Source organism: Cebus imitator, unplaced genomic scaffold (genome assembly GCF_001604975.1).
Source record: "Cebus imitator isolate Cc_AM_T3 unplaced genomic scaffold, Cebus_imitator-1.0 Scaffold286, whole genome shotgun sequence".
NCBI classification, from domain to species: domain Eukaryota; kingdom Metazoa; phylum Chordata; class Mammalia; order Primates; family Cebidae; genus Cebus; species Cebus imitator.
The window spans coordinates 2,612,646-2,629,046 of NW_016107601.1; the positions used below are offsets into that span (position 1 = coordinate 2,612,646).

Here is a 16,401-nt window from a genome sequence, read left to right on the forward strand (position 1 = left end):
TCCACTGCAGCAGCATAGCCCACTGGGCAGCAACAACGAAACGGCCCCAATTCAAATGTCAGCAAAGCAAAGGTGGGTCATGTCAGATGGTATATCCAGGGAAAAATTCATATCTCTGCTTTATAATAGATGTTCTCTTGTACTCAAAAAGCGTCGGTGAATTATGAAAGACATTTATCAGGCATTAGAAAAATTCCAGTGTTGGAAAAAATTGACCATCATTTATCAAAGGCTTGGAGCTACAATGTATTTTTCATTATGTGATATGGAAACACATGTGCAATGAGTGGGTAGGTTTCTGGTTCACCACTGAAACACCCACACTATCTTCCCAGTAACTGGATTCAGCCAAGTACAGGATAGTGCACTCTGAGTCACAGAGCATCTTAAACTAGAAGCAAAAATCCTTCCAAGGGGTACTTAAACCCAAGAAGGACAATTGAGACAGCCGTATCATATAACTTAATCTTTGGTCTCACATTGTGATGAGGACAATAGGCTTGAACATGACCAAGTCAAACGCACCTAATGGCCAACTGTAAGCATGATAAACTCCATCTTATACCTGTTCTCTCAATCTAAATGCACTGGGGCTTTTCACTCTTAATCACTCTGCTTTTCCTTGGCCTGATCAGTCTTTAATAGTATCTAATTGATCTCAATTTGTACCTTTAAGTTGGTAAATCACAATCTAATTTAGAAATGCAATGGTGCTCTACGTATCACTGTCTCCTTTGAACCTCCCAATAGACTTATGGGGGTATCAAGAGAAATGCTTTTATTCTCATCTTACATATGAAAAAAAACAAACAAACAAAATGAAGTCAAAGAATAGTTACCGCAAGGTCTAACCACTACTAAATATCTGAATTGATAGGGGAGCCGAGATTTCATGACTCCCTAGTCCAACGCTCCTCAAATATGGAAAAGAACTTCTTGGCACTTGAGGCTGTGAGGCCCTCAGAGAGTGCGCCTCTGGGACATCTTGTAATTTCCTCTTCAGGAGCTCCTTAAGAATAGCATAAAGGCACATCCAGCTGGAACCATTTACACAAACTGTACAGCCTGGAGGCAGGGGATGGACTTAATGACCCTGGGCTAATCAATTCCTGCTTCCTAACACAAGGAGTGATTGCAAAGTAATGATCCACCAGGCCCAGACAAACATCACAGTTATACATTAAATGAAGTTTTTGATTCCTTATTCCATGATAAATGTATGGTTAATCCTGATTCCTGATCCATCATAAATTGTTCTTCTCTTCGGGGTCACTAAGTGACATTTGACTGTGAGTCGTAGAGGAAGTCGAGCTGGAGAGATTCAGCTGGAGTGGGCGCAATATTGTAGGTATTGTAAGTGTTCACATTAATCTGTTGCCATCTGTCTTTATTTTGCTAACTCACTCAATCGGACACCATAAATGTTAACAGACATAAAAATGCTTTTCTTCAACATTAGGCACACATATCTTCTTGCTTCATCTCCTGAATCTCAGACAGCCCTTGATTATTGTAGGCAATGCCGCAATGATACCCTAACTCCTTAAAGTGGCTCTGAACAATGATGCCATATAAGACACTGTTCCAAATCCTCAACCAGTATTTGGATTCCATTTCAAGGCTCCAGTGCCCCCATACTTGGCAGCAGATTTCTCCACTTCTTACACAGAAAGATCCAGAATGCAGCTTTTAGCTCATCCTCTAAGAATGTGGACTCAAGCTGGAGTAGTGAAGCCTAAGCCAACCACTTTCTATTCTTCCAAGCAAATTGTGATGGAGGCCGCTACACTCCTACCCCTGTCCCCCACTATCCTGCAGCTCAAACACCAGAAGACCCCTGTATTCTTACCACTATCTATTTTATGGAAAAGCTATTCATTTGATGACTTGAGTTGAAAGGTTACAAACAAAAGCCTCGCCTTACATTTTCTAAGCAATCTGCCATCTCTCTGGGCCACAGATATTTTCTTTAAAGATGCAGTGGAGCTCTACATATCAATTTGCTTTATCTTTAAAGATAAAGAAAACTCCAATGGCCCAGAGATTATGCTGGCAATTTGATACCCTGAGCTTACTTTGGCAATTTTTGAAAGGACTGAAAAATCTTAGAGTTTTGAATAATCTTAGATAATTTTGAATAATCCAGGAATTTTGCTGAGACCCTTTATCTTAATGTAGTAGATGCTGTGGTGTGCTGCCCAAATCCACCTTATGGGACTAAGACTCATTCTCTCAGTCACCAGAAGGGTTGACCATATAGAGTTCTCAGCTGAGTCGCTCTCTAGGAGTTGCCTTAGACAGCCACCTTACCCAGGATGAGACCCCAATCCCTAGGGTCACACACATCTCATGATGAGTCAGTGTGGTCCCCTATCCCCAATACAGGGCAACTGTGCAGGGCTATCCCAGCTCCAGAGGTCTCCAAAGGAACGAGGCCACAAGACACCAAGGCCTTGGCTGTGACTGCGTTACTATTTGACTTCTGCCTCTCGCTAGTCCTGTTCTCTTCCTTGCCTGCTAATATGCTCTCCCAGAAACTGCTTCCCAAGGAACCTGACTTACAACATGGATATTTGAAAGATAATAGATTTCTAAACCAGAATCAAATACACAGCAGTGTGTGGATGTGTTTTTATACTTCTTTTCAACATGACTGATAATTTTAAGCTTTGGGCTCGAGGGAGCCTGCATTCTAGAAAATGGTTTTCAGAGGTGACAAGGGAACCTTGTTGAGCCAGATAAATAATATATAAACTTTGTTCTTTCAAACACACCTAATTTTACAGTATTGAACACTGTATCATCCCGAGCCCCTGCCAATTCTGCATCACTTGAAATGTAAGGCCCTGTGTGAGAAAAGGTAAAGAAACTGCTAATACTCCCTAACCACTCTAATTTTTCTACTCTTTCATACTTACTCTTCGAGCTTCTCATCTCCTCCGAAGGTCAGCCCTGGGGGTTTCACTCTCCCACTCTCCGCTTGATATCTTTGGAGACAAAATCCTGACTGGTAGGGTCAAGTCTTATAATCTTTTGTGTAGTAATGAAGCCAGGAGGGAGAGTAAGCACAACATGTTTGATAAATCCAAGGTGTAGCTCCTTCCTCCCTTCTCTCCTGGCTGGCACAGTTATATCTCAGCAGCCAGCCCTCCTGCAAGCAGGCGTGAGCTCAGAGTGCTCATGTTCTCCTCCCTATGTTCTTCTATCCTGTACAATTCTTCATGCCTCTAAACCTGTGATTCGTGTTCTGGTTTTGCAATACCTGGGATTGTCTCCATTTATCTCCAGGGATGTTATAAACACAAAAAATGATTGAGAGGATTTTAATTTATTAACTGAAAAATGGGTATTTCCTATAGCACTCTTAGAAAGGAGGGTAAGTGATATGAACTCAAGATAACAGCCCTACGTTTCACAACTCCAAAGCTATTATGAGTCATTTTATCAGTCTGACCCACAATTACTGTCTGTGTCTCTCTGATTCCATTTATGCATCCAGTGAAAAGACAGGAAGACTGCAGGACAATTCCAGAGTGGTATACTTTTGAAATCATTAACTATATCGATGCTCTTTCCTCAATAAAGTGTGAAATACCCAAATAAAATTGTCACCCTTTAGCCAAAACACTTAGATGTCTCTTTGGTGGCCATGGTATGTTACTTCATTTTTTGCAAATGGTTGCTTAGTTATAAGCCTGTAATTTTAATATCCATCCACAGTGACCAGGTAAAACACATAATCTGACATAAACGTTGAACCAAAATGCAGAAGTGTAGCTATAAGAGAAAGAGGACTGAGGTGTAGGAAAGGTAATCATATAATGGCTTGACGTTCTCTATTTTCCAAAGGTCTTTATGGATGCATTTCTCTCAGTAATGCTGCTTTTGCAATTACATAGCAACAAAGCATTTGCAATAACTTTTTTGACACTCTAAGCATAAAAAACTTAAACTGAGGTGAGGGGTTTATAGAAAGCAACTTTCTTCACATGTGTTCTGCTCAAATGCTAAATGCTCCTGCAAATAACAGGAAAATTATATTCTCAAAGTTAGGATAGGCAATGTCTTGGCTGGGGAAGGGTTAAAAAAAGGGAACCCGATTCTGGCCAGTCAGAGACTGAACATCCAATGAGAAATTATTTAGATGATGTAATGCTTGAATCCTGATATCCTTTTGAAAAGAGCTTGTGGTTGAAGTTTCTATAAACCAGACTGAACTGGAATTTCCTCCCATTCCAAGAGTCTTCTCTGCCTTCTGCACCATTTTCCTAGTAGCGTCTACATTTTCTTTTCTAATGTTTGACAAAAAGCACTTTTGTAACTGTGATTTGCATTTGTATCCTTTAAACGATGCTAGTCTGTGGCTCCCTGTAGGCCTCTTTAATCCCTACTTGGTAATGACACAAGACTAAGTGCTTAATAGAAAATTCTGAAAGATACCATCTCATCTCTGCCACCTTACTGACCGAATGCTGGCTCCTCCTATTTATGTCCTTTCCATAGATATCCAGAGTAGGGAGTCTTGTGACAAATGAAGACAGAGACCAACACTTTCAGCTACACAGCAGGGTGGAAAGTTCCTGAGGTCTGTGTGGCCGCTATTGCTGCATTATCCTCTTTTCCACTAGGACGCTGTTGACAACCAAGTAAGTAGAACGTTTCCAGGTGACAGCCAGTCTGGTGAACTCAGGAAACCCACCCAAGAAAGCTGTGAAACTCTATTCACTCTCCAAGAATCTTCAAACTATTGGTCACTGGCCTAGGGACATATAGTAGGACACATGAAAAGACAGGGTCATGTGCTCTGGGTTTTGTTTTAAGCCACCTTTTAAACTTAAATTTTGGAGCTATCAAAAGAGTTCAGTTCATGAAACGGCAGGAAAGTTGAAGATTCTTAGAGCATAGCAGAAATTGGCACATCTTCCAACTTGGCTGAGAAACAATGACCTTATAAGAACTATTTTTAGACTTAAAGAAACCTTTTTCTTAAAGAGTTAATTCATTTGCCACCCCATGAAATCAAACCTCAAAATCTTGTGGTTAACCAAAAATCTCTTCCAACTTGTTTCATTTAGAATACACTAAAAAATAGCCATTAGTTTTCAAAAGTTAATGTAAGCCAAACATAGCAATAAATGAGCTAATATATATAAACACCCTTTAGAAACAAAAAACTATAAAAATAGAAGATACTGCTATTTTAAAGATGGCTGCCTTCCTCATTATCATCCACCTGTAGCATAGTTTCCAAGAGGGCAGGAACTACCTCCTTCTTGTATCCCTAACTATTAGCACAGTGCCTAGAACATTATAAATACTTGATAGAGATGTGATAAATTGAATTTGAATTTGTATTCACAAATATTTAGTAAGCATCTAGTATAGAAAGCACAGTGTTAACAGGTGATGGCACAAAGAAGTACAAAGACAAGTTTCCACCTTCTTTAGGAGAGGACTCAGTGTAATTAACCTCTAAGAACTTGTCAGCCCAAATCACAGGGATGATTATTGCAACCACAAGTGCCTCCTGAATTGGGCTAGACAGTGTTAGTAAGTACAAGCAGGCTACTAATTTTAAGATAATAAAGTATCATAGGGATAGTAGAAAACTAAAGAGTGCAATGTTTGCTTAAACTTATAGTTATTCAACTTCAAATATTTCATAATCACTGAACTAACAAAAATAGTTTTTTGTCAAATTTCTAGCAGATTATTGAACCATGAAGAGGAATGAAGTTCTGATACAGGCAACAACGTGAATAAACCTTGAAAACATTATGCTGAGTGAAATAAACCAGACAGAAGAGAACAAATACTGTATGATTCCACTGAAAATATCTAGAACAGGGACACAGAGACAAAAAGTGGATTCGAGGTTACCAGAGGTTAGGGGAAGGAGGTTTTGCTTAATGGTTACAGAGTTTCTGTTTGGTGTGATCCAAAAGTTTTGGAAATAGATGGTGGTAATGACTGTGCAACATTGTAAATGTAATTAATGCCGCTTAATTATACACTTAAAAATTGTCAAAGTGGCAAGTGTTACATTATGTATATTTTACTATAATATTTTTTAAAATTCTGGCAGATTCTGTGCAATCTGACTGCCCAGTTGATACTTTTGATTCCTAGCACAAGGCTTTGTCCAATAATTATTTGCCAAACACAGTTGATCCTCCCTACCCATGAGTTCCACATGGAGGACTCATCAAAACTCAGATCAAAAATATTTGGGGGAAAAAAAACAATAAAAAATAACATTACAACAATACAAATAATAGAAATAAAAATACAGTATAGCAACTATTTACATAACATTTCCATTGTATTAGGTATTACAAGTAATCTAGAGATGATTTAAAGTATCCAGGAGGATGTACATAGGTAATGCACAAATCTTAAGCCATTTTATACAAAGAACTTGCACATCCTGAGGATTTTGGTATCCGTGGGCATCCTGGAATCAACTGATTAAGGGGCAAGCGTAAAGAAAAGGTTCTCCCCATTCCCATGACATCACAGAGTTTAGTGGAAATAACACAATATGTTGATTCACACAGCTATTGTCTGGCTATTTACTAGCTATGTAACCCTGGGTAAATTACCTGATCTCCCCATACCTCAGCTTCCCTGTAAGCAACATGGAAATAATAATGGGACTTGCTTCCTAGGATTATAGTCAAGATTGTATGAGATAATGCTTCTGTAAAACTCTTTTCACAGTGGCTGGCTTATTACTATTATTAACCTGTTATTAGCATTAGATAGACTAATAAGAATTAGTTATTATTATTATTATTAGGAAAACTAGAAAAATAATGAGTTACATTTTTACTCCTAACATAATGGTTTATTTATCTGACAATGGTTTTCTTAGAAACTACAGATACTCCAGCCGGACATGGTGGCTCACGCCTGTAATCTCAGCACTTTGGGAGGCTGAGGCAGGCAGATCACCTGAGGTCAGGAGTTTCAGACCAGCCTGGCCAACATGACAAAACCTTGTCTCTACTAAAAAATACAAAAATTAGCCAGGCATGGTGGCAGGCGCCTGTAATCTCAGCTACTTGAGAAGCTCAGACTGGAGAATCACTTGAACTTGGGAGGTGGAGGTTGCAGTGAGCAGAGATTGTCACCGTACTCTCCAGCCTGGGCAACAGAGTGAGAAAAAGAAGAAAGAAAGAAAAAAGAAAAGAAAAGAAAGAGAAAGAGAAAGAAGGAAGGGAGGGAGGGATGGAGAGAGGGAAAGAAAGAAAGGAAAGAAAGAAACTACAGACACATCAAGGTAGAATTCACAATGATGTTTTTAAATAACCAATCCAAAGACATTACTGACCTAGTGAAAATTCTTTAATGACTTCTTGTGGTTTTAAGAAGTCCCAAATCCCATAGCACAGGCCTATCTTCAGCATTTCAGCCTTGCAGTGAACACTGTGACCTCCCCATCATCCATTCTGCACTTCCTAGCAGCCCTGATTTCTGTTTTGTAATCTCTGTGATTCCAGGGAAGTTGATGCTTCCCAAGGCTCCTGAGATAGACCATCTGGCCCAGGCCAGGCTAAGCAGGCCATTGCTGCCTCCTCAACATGGTGCATGGTTCAAGACAGGGCATGTGACCTCCACTGCTCCAATCAGGATGAATCTCAGGCCTCGTATTAGGAATACCATAACAACTTTCTTTCTCTTCTGGATAGTATGGAAGGCAGGTATGAAAGCTGGAGCTGCTGCAGTTACTTTGCTACCTTAGGACACACAAGTCAATACATAGGGGAGATAGGGCCAAGAAAACTAGAGAAGAATAAAGAGCTCTTGATAAGGTCATGAGTACAGCCAAGCTACCTCTGAGGCTTTTTGTTTATTAAGCCAATAAATTCCTTTATATGTGCAACCAATAAGCCTTAACTGTTTTAAGTCTCATCTTGCTGCATTGTTCTCTGCCCTGCATTCCAGCCGCACTGATCTGATTTCTATTTTAGACACTATCAAGCTTCTTCTGATGGAGCATTCTCACCAATGCACTCTCTCTCCTTACGTTGTTTGTTTGCCAGCCCCCTCCTGCCATTTCCCTACTCCACTTGCCCTGATTAATTCTTGTTTATCCTTCATAAATAGTTCAGCTCAAACATCATTTCTCCAAGAAGATCTTCACACATCTTTTAATTTAGGTCGAGTTCTCCTGAACATCCATAACAATTTACACTTTTTCATAAGATTTATCACCATGGTAAATTAGATAATTGCCTGATCTGTTGACTGACATCTGTCTTCCATGCTTGACCATCTTGTTTACTGCTGCTTTTTTTTTTTTTTTGAGATGGAGTTTGTTCTTGTCACCCTGGCTGGAGTGCCGTAACATGATTTTGGCTCACTGCAACCTCCACCTCCTAGGTTTCAGCAATTCTCCTGCCTCAGCCTCCGAGTAGCTGGGATTACAGGTACCCATCACCACGCCCAGCTAATATTTGTATTTTTAGTAGAGATGGGGTTTTACCATGTTGGCCAGGCTGGTCATGAACTCCTGACCTCAAGTGATCTGCCCACCTCAGCCTCCCAAAATGCTGGGATTACAGGCATGAGCCACTGTGCCCCGCCTCACTGCTGCTTTATCCCTAGCACCTAACACAGAGCCTTGTCCATAAAAATGACACTAGATAAATATTATGTTAACAAATGACTAGCTTTTAGTCCTCAAGGCTAATTCTTAAGTCTTCGGGAAAAGCGAAAACATTTTATAAGCAAACCAATAGCTGAGAAAAGAGGAGTTAAGATAGGAACAAGCTGCTGATTCCTGGCCATGGATGAAAAACTGCATTCAACAATCCTGGTTGGGCACCCATTCTGTACAAAACAGGGACTAAAGTAAAGAAGACATCAGCTCTGCCCACCAGGAGCTCTTTACTGGCTTCTAATTAGCTGGGCATAGAGAATGCTGCTGTTGTCAGATTCCAAGTCTCTTCTATTACTCATTGCTTTGGTGCTTACTTCAAGCAGGGTCAAACCTACATTTAGCCTTTAAAAACAATTTTGGCTTTGCCTGTGTCCTAAATAGCAAAAAAAAACCCACATAGCTTTCAAGTTCTCCTTTCTTACTATTTCTTTTGAATCTGCCTTTAATCTCTAATGCTTAGAGACAAAGAGAAGAGCATTAGTTGCCTTCAAGCCTACCCTCTCCAGGCGTACCAAAGCATGTTGTAACAACCCACTGTCCACGTGCAAATCCTACTGCATCACCATCCACAGTAAGAAGTGGCCAGGATTTAGGTCTAAGGCAGGATTCTGGGTGGAAAGTCATGATGATCCAGAAGTCAGAATCCATTTTCATTCCAAATCATATAGCATAGTGATGGCTTTGGTGTCCGAGAATAGAGCCAGGCATGAAATCACACAGACTCTCATTCAAACCTGGGTTTTGCCATGTAAAAGTACCTCACCTCTTAGAGGAAATGAGATAAAACATGTGGAACGCTTTGCACAAGTCTGGCACACAGAACGCACTCGCACATTTTTAGTGCTCTCATTATTTTTGAATCCTTTGGGAGAAAAGATAACAGCTTAGAGTGTAGACTTCTCTCCCCCAGCTTTTGTTTTGAGCTCAGGCTGGTTTATTCAGTGATGACCTGTATTGACTTCATAAGCAGATACTTCCTTGGAGATTTTGGCTTTATTTTCCCCCTGGGCCCACTTTATGCTGAAACAGTAGCACGGACGGTGAGACAGTTTAATGCCATTGCCTTACCTCCTGATAACAGCGTGGTTGACATGTCAGCCCCCCATGTCAAAATATTATGACAACCATAATAGGTAAAATAAATTTAAAACACTTATTGATTTTAAGTGTTATCATTTCCCTCTACTATCAGTGACATAGGATGTCAAATGTGATATATTTGAAGTATATTTTAAGCAAGATAATTAATGAATTGGATTTCAAAGTTGATTATTTAACATACTTTATGCATTTTGATAAAAAAAATCCCCATGTGTAGACACAAATCAACAGAAGCTCCTGGCCATGAATACTGTAATATATAATCCCAATGATATCCTTCCTACCAAGGCAGCATGCCGGTACACGAGATGAGAGAAGAGAGAGAAGTATGCTGTTGACTTTGTTCACACCATTCTGGTAGCAATCAACAGCCAATCCAGCATTCATACAAAATGGAGGAGAATTGGACTAGCGGTAATTTGCTTTTTATCTTATCCCAACCCCATCAAGATCTGCCTTCTCTGGACTGAAGGTTTCTTAAGCAAGGATAGAAATTGGGCTGGGGCAGAGGTACCCCCAACTAACCACCACCTTCCGGACCCTGTCCGGGGTGACATCACGTTTTCATGAGAAAAGGCTTTAATAATGACAAAATTCAAGTGCTACGGAAGATGAAAAGCCCCATGCTTTTCTGCACTGGAGAGTGAAGCCTTTAGAACAACAATGTGGTTAAAAAGGAGGAGGAGAAAGGGAAGCGGAGGCGTCAATTACAATTAGAGATTTCCTGACAGGGCCTATGCTAAACGAGTTATAGAGGCAATTACCCTAAAAATTTTGAAGCGGCCATTTGCTCAGTAACCTACACCGACCTGACACACAAGCAAAGATTGCCATAAGCAGGGAATTTATGGTGGTAGAATGCTGCTTTAGCATAAATTACCTCAGGGAACAGATTTAAACCAGTTGCGTTTTTAAAAATTATGCAACAACAACAACAAAATGAGTTTATGCAAACTCAATACCAATTGCAGAATGGGGCCCTCTAAGTCTTTATCTCCAAAGATGCTGCACTCCTTGTTGCCTGTTTGTTTTCTCTCTCTGGATGAAGATTCACAGCATTAATACCTAATAACTGTATCTCACTCCATTACAGGTAGTTCAAGGCCGCTCGGCATAAACTATATGCATGGCTTTGTATCTTCATCTTTAAAACCACCAAATATCTTGGTCGCAGACATATGTTAGGTTTAATGCATCCCCTGCTGTAAAAGTGTTGCTTAAGACTAATGAACAAACAAATGTTTGCTTAAACCTCTTTGTGAAAATCAAACAAGCTTTCAACAGCTATTCATGTATTTATTGTCAGACGTGAATCATCACTTAGGTGGTTTGCCCTGAACTATTACCAGTTAATGCTCATAGTTTCATGGTACTAATTCACTTGCTGTGGTTTTTGTTTTTTGTTGCGTTGTTTTTCCCTCGCTTCTTTCTATCAGTACCATCTCCAGAAAGGCACTGTATGAAAAGTCCCATATTGTTTCCAGCAGAATGGACACATTTGTGCCTAGCTTAGCAACACCATTGTCTATGGAAGGGCCACAGCCTTCAGGGACTCTCCTGCCAGTGCTGTATTTCACCTGCACCCGCCTGCCTTGGTTTCTGCACTGAGACCCTCTTAAGCAAGTGAGCACAAGCAAGACACTCGCCCTGTCTCTGCCCCTACCCCTCCTCACAAAGTAGCTGTTTTTACAGACTCAGCAGCACCTGAAAAGCTCCCACAAGATTTGCCCATTATATTAAATAACAGGTTTTAGAAGCTGGGAACTGTTATTCTAGTGTTGCTGGGTGTCATTAAGGTTGCACGTCTATGCTTGTTTAATTTTTCTTCTGCCATTAAGCAAACTAAATGCTCGGAGGTTTTTTTCTGTCTCAGTGGGGTCCACCCAGAATAGAAAAGAGAATAAGTGTTCCAGGGTTGTGTAACTGGGTTTTTTTGCAGCTTTCATTATGAGGAAGGAATTAAAAATCCCTCCTAGTCAGTACTTAAAATATCAAAGTCATTGTTTAATGCCTTTGAGTCACTGTACAACTAATTCAATTGCACAGTGCAGTGCCGTTTCACGGTGTGTGAAACACAGATAGTACAAAGAAGTGATTGCAAAGTTGAATAAACACCAAATTAGTTTTCAAAGTCTGCAACTTCCCGGTGGAGTCTTTCACACTGAACGGCACTGTTGTCTGGCAAAGTCGATGGTCGCCAAAAGGTTGCATTACCTTCTGCTTGTGCTAAGGTGAGAGAGTGTCCCCTGTACACTGTGGTATCTGAAGGAGAAGGCCGTCCTCTGGGAGGCCTGTGTGCTGACAACTCCATATAACCTGCCCGCTTGTCACTCAGGGAGACATGGCCATACAACACAGCCTGGCGTGGACAAGGAAGGGAGGTGGTGTAGGTGAAAGAAAGGCCACGGCCAAACGAGAAACCCCAGGACAATTTTTAAAGCAGTTTGAGATAGATGAAATATTGAAATTTGAGAATTTAAAAAGACAAATTTCAGCCCCATGCTTTGTTGCTTCCTGGCTGTAAGAACATTTTCAAGTCATTTAACATTTCCAAGCCTCAGTCTCCTTATCTGTGCGCATTTGCTCAGTAACAATTATTGACTATTATGTATTTTCCAGTCACTGTTCTAAGTGCTAAAGCGCTGGGGCCACAATATCAAACAAAGCAAGTGAGTCGGTGTCCTCAGGGAAGTTTATTGGATATTATAAACAATCATGGAATTCAAAGACAATCATATAACCAACACTTTTTGATGGCTTAGGATGTGCCAAGTACAGCGCTAAGGACAGAAAATAGAACCAGATGCAAACCAATCCCCATCCTCAGTCATTCACTCATTCACCCAACCAATATTTTTGAGTACCTATCCTGCACCAGGCACCAGGGATATAACAGATAAAAATTAAGTCTCTGGCTTCATGAAGCTTTCATTTTGATGGAGGGAGACAAGCAATAAGCAAATAAATGGCTTATTCTCCCATCTCCTTCAAGTCTTCACTCAAATGTTCCTTTCTCAATGAGACTATATGACCACCCTATTTAAAATTTCAACCATCATGCTGCATTCACTGCTTTTCATCTTGCTAAGATAGCTCATATGTGTTAATTTGACTGAAACACAGGGTTCTCAGATATTTGGTCAAACATTATGCTGGGTGTGTCTATGAGGGTGTTTTTGGATGAGATTAGCATTTGAATCAGTAGACTGAATAAAGCATATTTCTTTGCCTCATAGGTGATCGGCATCCAATCACTTAAAGTCCTGAATAGAACCAAAAGTCTGACTTGCCCATGAGTAAGAGAGAACTTCTTCTGCCTGATTGCTTTCCTGCCTTTGGAGTTGAACTGCAACACTGGCTCTTCTTGGGCCTCAAGCCTCCTGGCTTCTGAACTGTAACCACACCATCATCTCTCTCGGGCCTTTGCATTCAAATCAGAAACACCATGGGCTCTCTTAGGTCTCCGGGTTGCCAACTATGATCTTGAGACTTCTCAGCCTCCATAATCACATGAGTCAATTGTTGGTTCTGTTTCTCTGGGGAACCCTAATCCACCGCTCTATGTCTTTCTTCCCTTACACATACTGCTTCCCAACATATTAAGTAATTTATCAACTATATTTTTGGTTTATTATTTATTTCTCACACTGGAATGTAAGTTTCACAGAGATCTTGTTCATTACTAGATCTCAAGCCTGGCATCTACTAGGCATTCAGTAAATAGTTGTTGAAAGATGAAAAAAATAAATGTAATCTGCCAAGTGGAGGTAGATACTGTGAAGAAGAATAAAACCAAATAAAAAAACTTGAGGGAGACAATGGCACTTCTTTTTATAGAAGGTGGGATAATGGACATTACTACTGGGATATATTGTTTATCTTCCAAACTAGGATATCTTTTTTAATCCTGAGATCCTTGTGGATTCACATGAAGTTATAATACAGAGAAATCTCATGTACCCTCTACCCAGTTTCCTTAAATAGTACCATCTTGCAAAACAATGGTACAACATCACAATCAAGATATTCCTATTGATACAATGTACAAATCTTATTTGGATTTTCCCAACTTAACTTGCACTCGTTTTTGTGTATGTTTAGTTTTATGCAGTTTTTCACGTTTAGGTTCAGGTATCCACCACCACAACAGAGATACTAAACAGTTCCTTCACTACAAGGATCTCTCATGATGCCTTTTATTACCACATCCACTTCTGTGCCCTTTACCGTTACCTTTTTCCAATCTTGGGCAACCACTAATCTGTCCTCCATTTCTATACTTTTTGCAAAGTAGGACACTTTTGAAAGGAAAGGCAACACTATTAATAATTATAGCAGGACAACTGGTTAATGAGCACTGTCCCTGATGAAACACATGTGGCCATCTCTTTATTATAGAACAATCATGATATGGTTTGACTCTGTGTCCCCACCCAAATCTCATCTTGAATTGTAATAACCTCATGTCAGGGGAGGGGCCTAATGGGAAGTGATTGAATCAAGGGGGTGGACTTTCCCCTTGCTGTTCTAGTGATAGTGAGTGTATTTTTTTTTACATACAAGGCACACCAGTGAGTACTTTTTAATTAATCACAAGAGCTGGTTGTTTGGAAGTGTATGGCACTTTCCCCTTCACTCTCTCTTTGTCTTTCTCTACTGCTGCCCTGTAAGAAGTGCCTTGCTGCCCTTCCACCATGATTGTAAGTTTCCTGAGGCCTCCCCAGTCATGCAGAACTGAGAGTCAATTAAACCTCTTTTCTTTATAAATTACCCAGTCTCAGGTAGTTCCTTATAGCACTGTGAAAATGGATAAATACAAATCATAACAACTACATCTAACAGTCTTGGAATGGGTTCAGCATGCCAAGCACTGCACTGATCCACATTATTACTTTTAAAACTCAAAAAAATCATGAGGCCATGATTTTTTTTTTCTTTCTTTTACAGAGGAAGAAACAGGGGCAGTGAGGCATTAAGACACCTGTCTAGGGTCACAGGGTGTGCAGCTTTCAGAGTTAGGAATCATAACCAGGTCTGTCTTGTTACAAAGCTTGCCTTTTGTAACTCCTGCACATTAAACAAATAATTACAACTAATTTATTAAATAATTACAAGTGAGCAAAGTGTTGTGAAGGAGAAGTAGAAAGGGCTACTGAAGCATAAAATGGGAATTGGAAAATACCTACTTCACCCAGAATTATTGTAAGAATTAAAAAGTATTCATTGGTGCACTTTGTATATTAAAAAGGATCTTTAAAAATGTTCAGCATTATCAACCTTTATACCAGGAGAGAGTCTTATATAGACATTCATCACCTTGAATTTCCAAAATGTTAAGAGCCATCTCCTTAACAGTGCAGTATCTTTCCATATATACTTTGAAATACTGACATAGAAGAATGAATTTTAAATTTTTAAAACTCTACAGTTTCTGACTGCAACACAAGGAAGTATTCACCTGACACCATAAACTGTATAGCAGAGTTCGCCCCACAGAAGAAATTGTCTATTATTTCCCCCAGATGTTAGAGGACCCATCGCTAAGGGAAGGAGTTGTACAGATTCAGAATCAAGAGGGATGTCCTGGAAGAAAAACAAACAAAGGCCCACTAGGTGGAGTGAAATGGATCAAGAGCATTATATTCAATTTCACCTTAAGTTTTCTCAAAAGGAGGAGCATTAAGAATCAGCCACCTTAGTACATAATTAAAGGTAAATATTACATTGAAGAAAATCCTTGTTATCTTAATGTGGCAGTGAGAAAATACTATCAAGTATAGCACTTGGACTAAGTTAGAATATTAAATACACAGCATCTCTTGATAGAATTATCCTCAGACTTTCCAGTTCTAATCTTCTAGATTTACTGAGATCTGATCCTGTGCCCACTGGTGAAACATCAGAGGAATGGGATCCTATAGGTGAAGATCATCAGCTTATAAAAGCCCGTTGCCATCAGCGGGGTTGGCAGGGAAAGGATGAAGATTGGTTAAGAGGCCAGTGGACTCAGCATTGAAATGAATCATGGACTTGATGCCAAAAGACTCAGTTTGTGTCCCAGCTCTCTCAAGCAAAGCCCCCAAATCCCAGTTTCCTCATCTATCAAAAAGGATAAAAATACTTAATGGACAAAGTTGTGTGGGAATTAAATGAGATAAAGTATGTTCTGTATGTACCCTAAAGTCTTATATAAATAAAGGCAGTCTTTTTATCTGGAAACTGAGGAAAAAGATACCCTGAACAAGAAAAATAGGATAAAAGATTTTTTTTAAATGAAGGATAAAATTATGAAACCCTCCCAGGTATTCCTTCAGAGAGACCTTACACATGAGCTGGAGGCATACGTCCGGCCCTAAGGTCCATTTTGGAGCGGCTTAGCACTCAGCCTGGAAAACTGGACACTGAGAAATATGTGCATCCCATTTTTCTAACTAGCAGCATTTTGATCCTGTCTTATTATCCATACCCAGGCTAGCATATATGATTTTTTCTTCTTGCACTCCAGGAGAAGGTAGGCAGTGGACAAAAGGTGGGTCATTCTCACATTGACCAGGTCTTTGTTCCAATATGACCCTCCCAGATAGGCCTTTATTCACTCTAAATAGATCACGCTGTCTAAAATAGCTACCTTTCCT

At 39.9% G+C, this 16,401-nt stretch overlaps 1 long non-coding RNA gene across 1 annotated transcript; it reads left to right on the forward strand.

Moving 5' to 3' along the window:
• Positions 1–15,322: 15,322 nt before the first annotated feature.
• LOC108284979 lies at positions 15,323–15,899 on the forward strand. Its single transcript, XR_005195950.1, has 2 exons — positions 15,323–15,478; positions 15,593–15,899. It is a non-coding gene; the product is annotated as an uncharacterized LOC108284979 (long non-coding RNA).
• Positions 15,900–16,401: the final 502 nt, after the last annotated feature.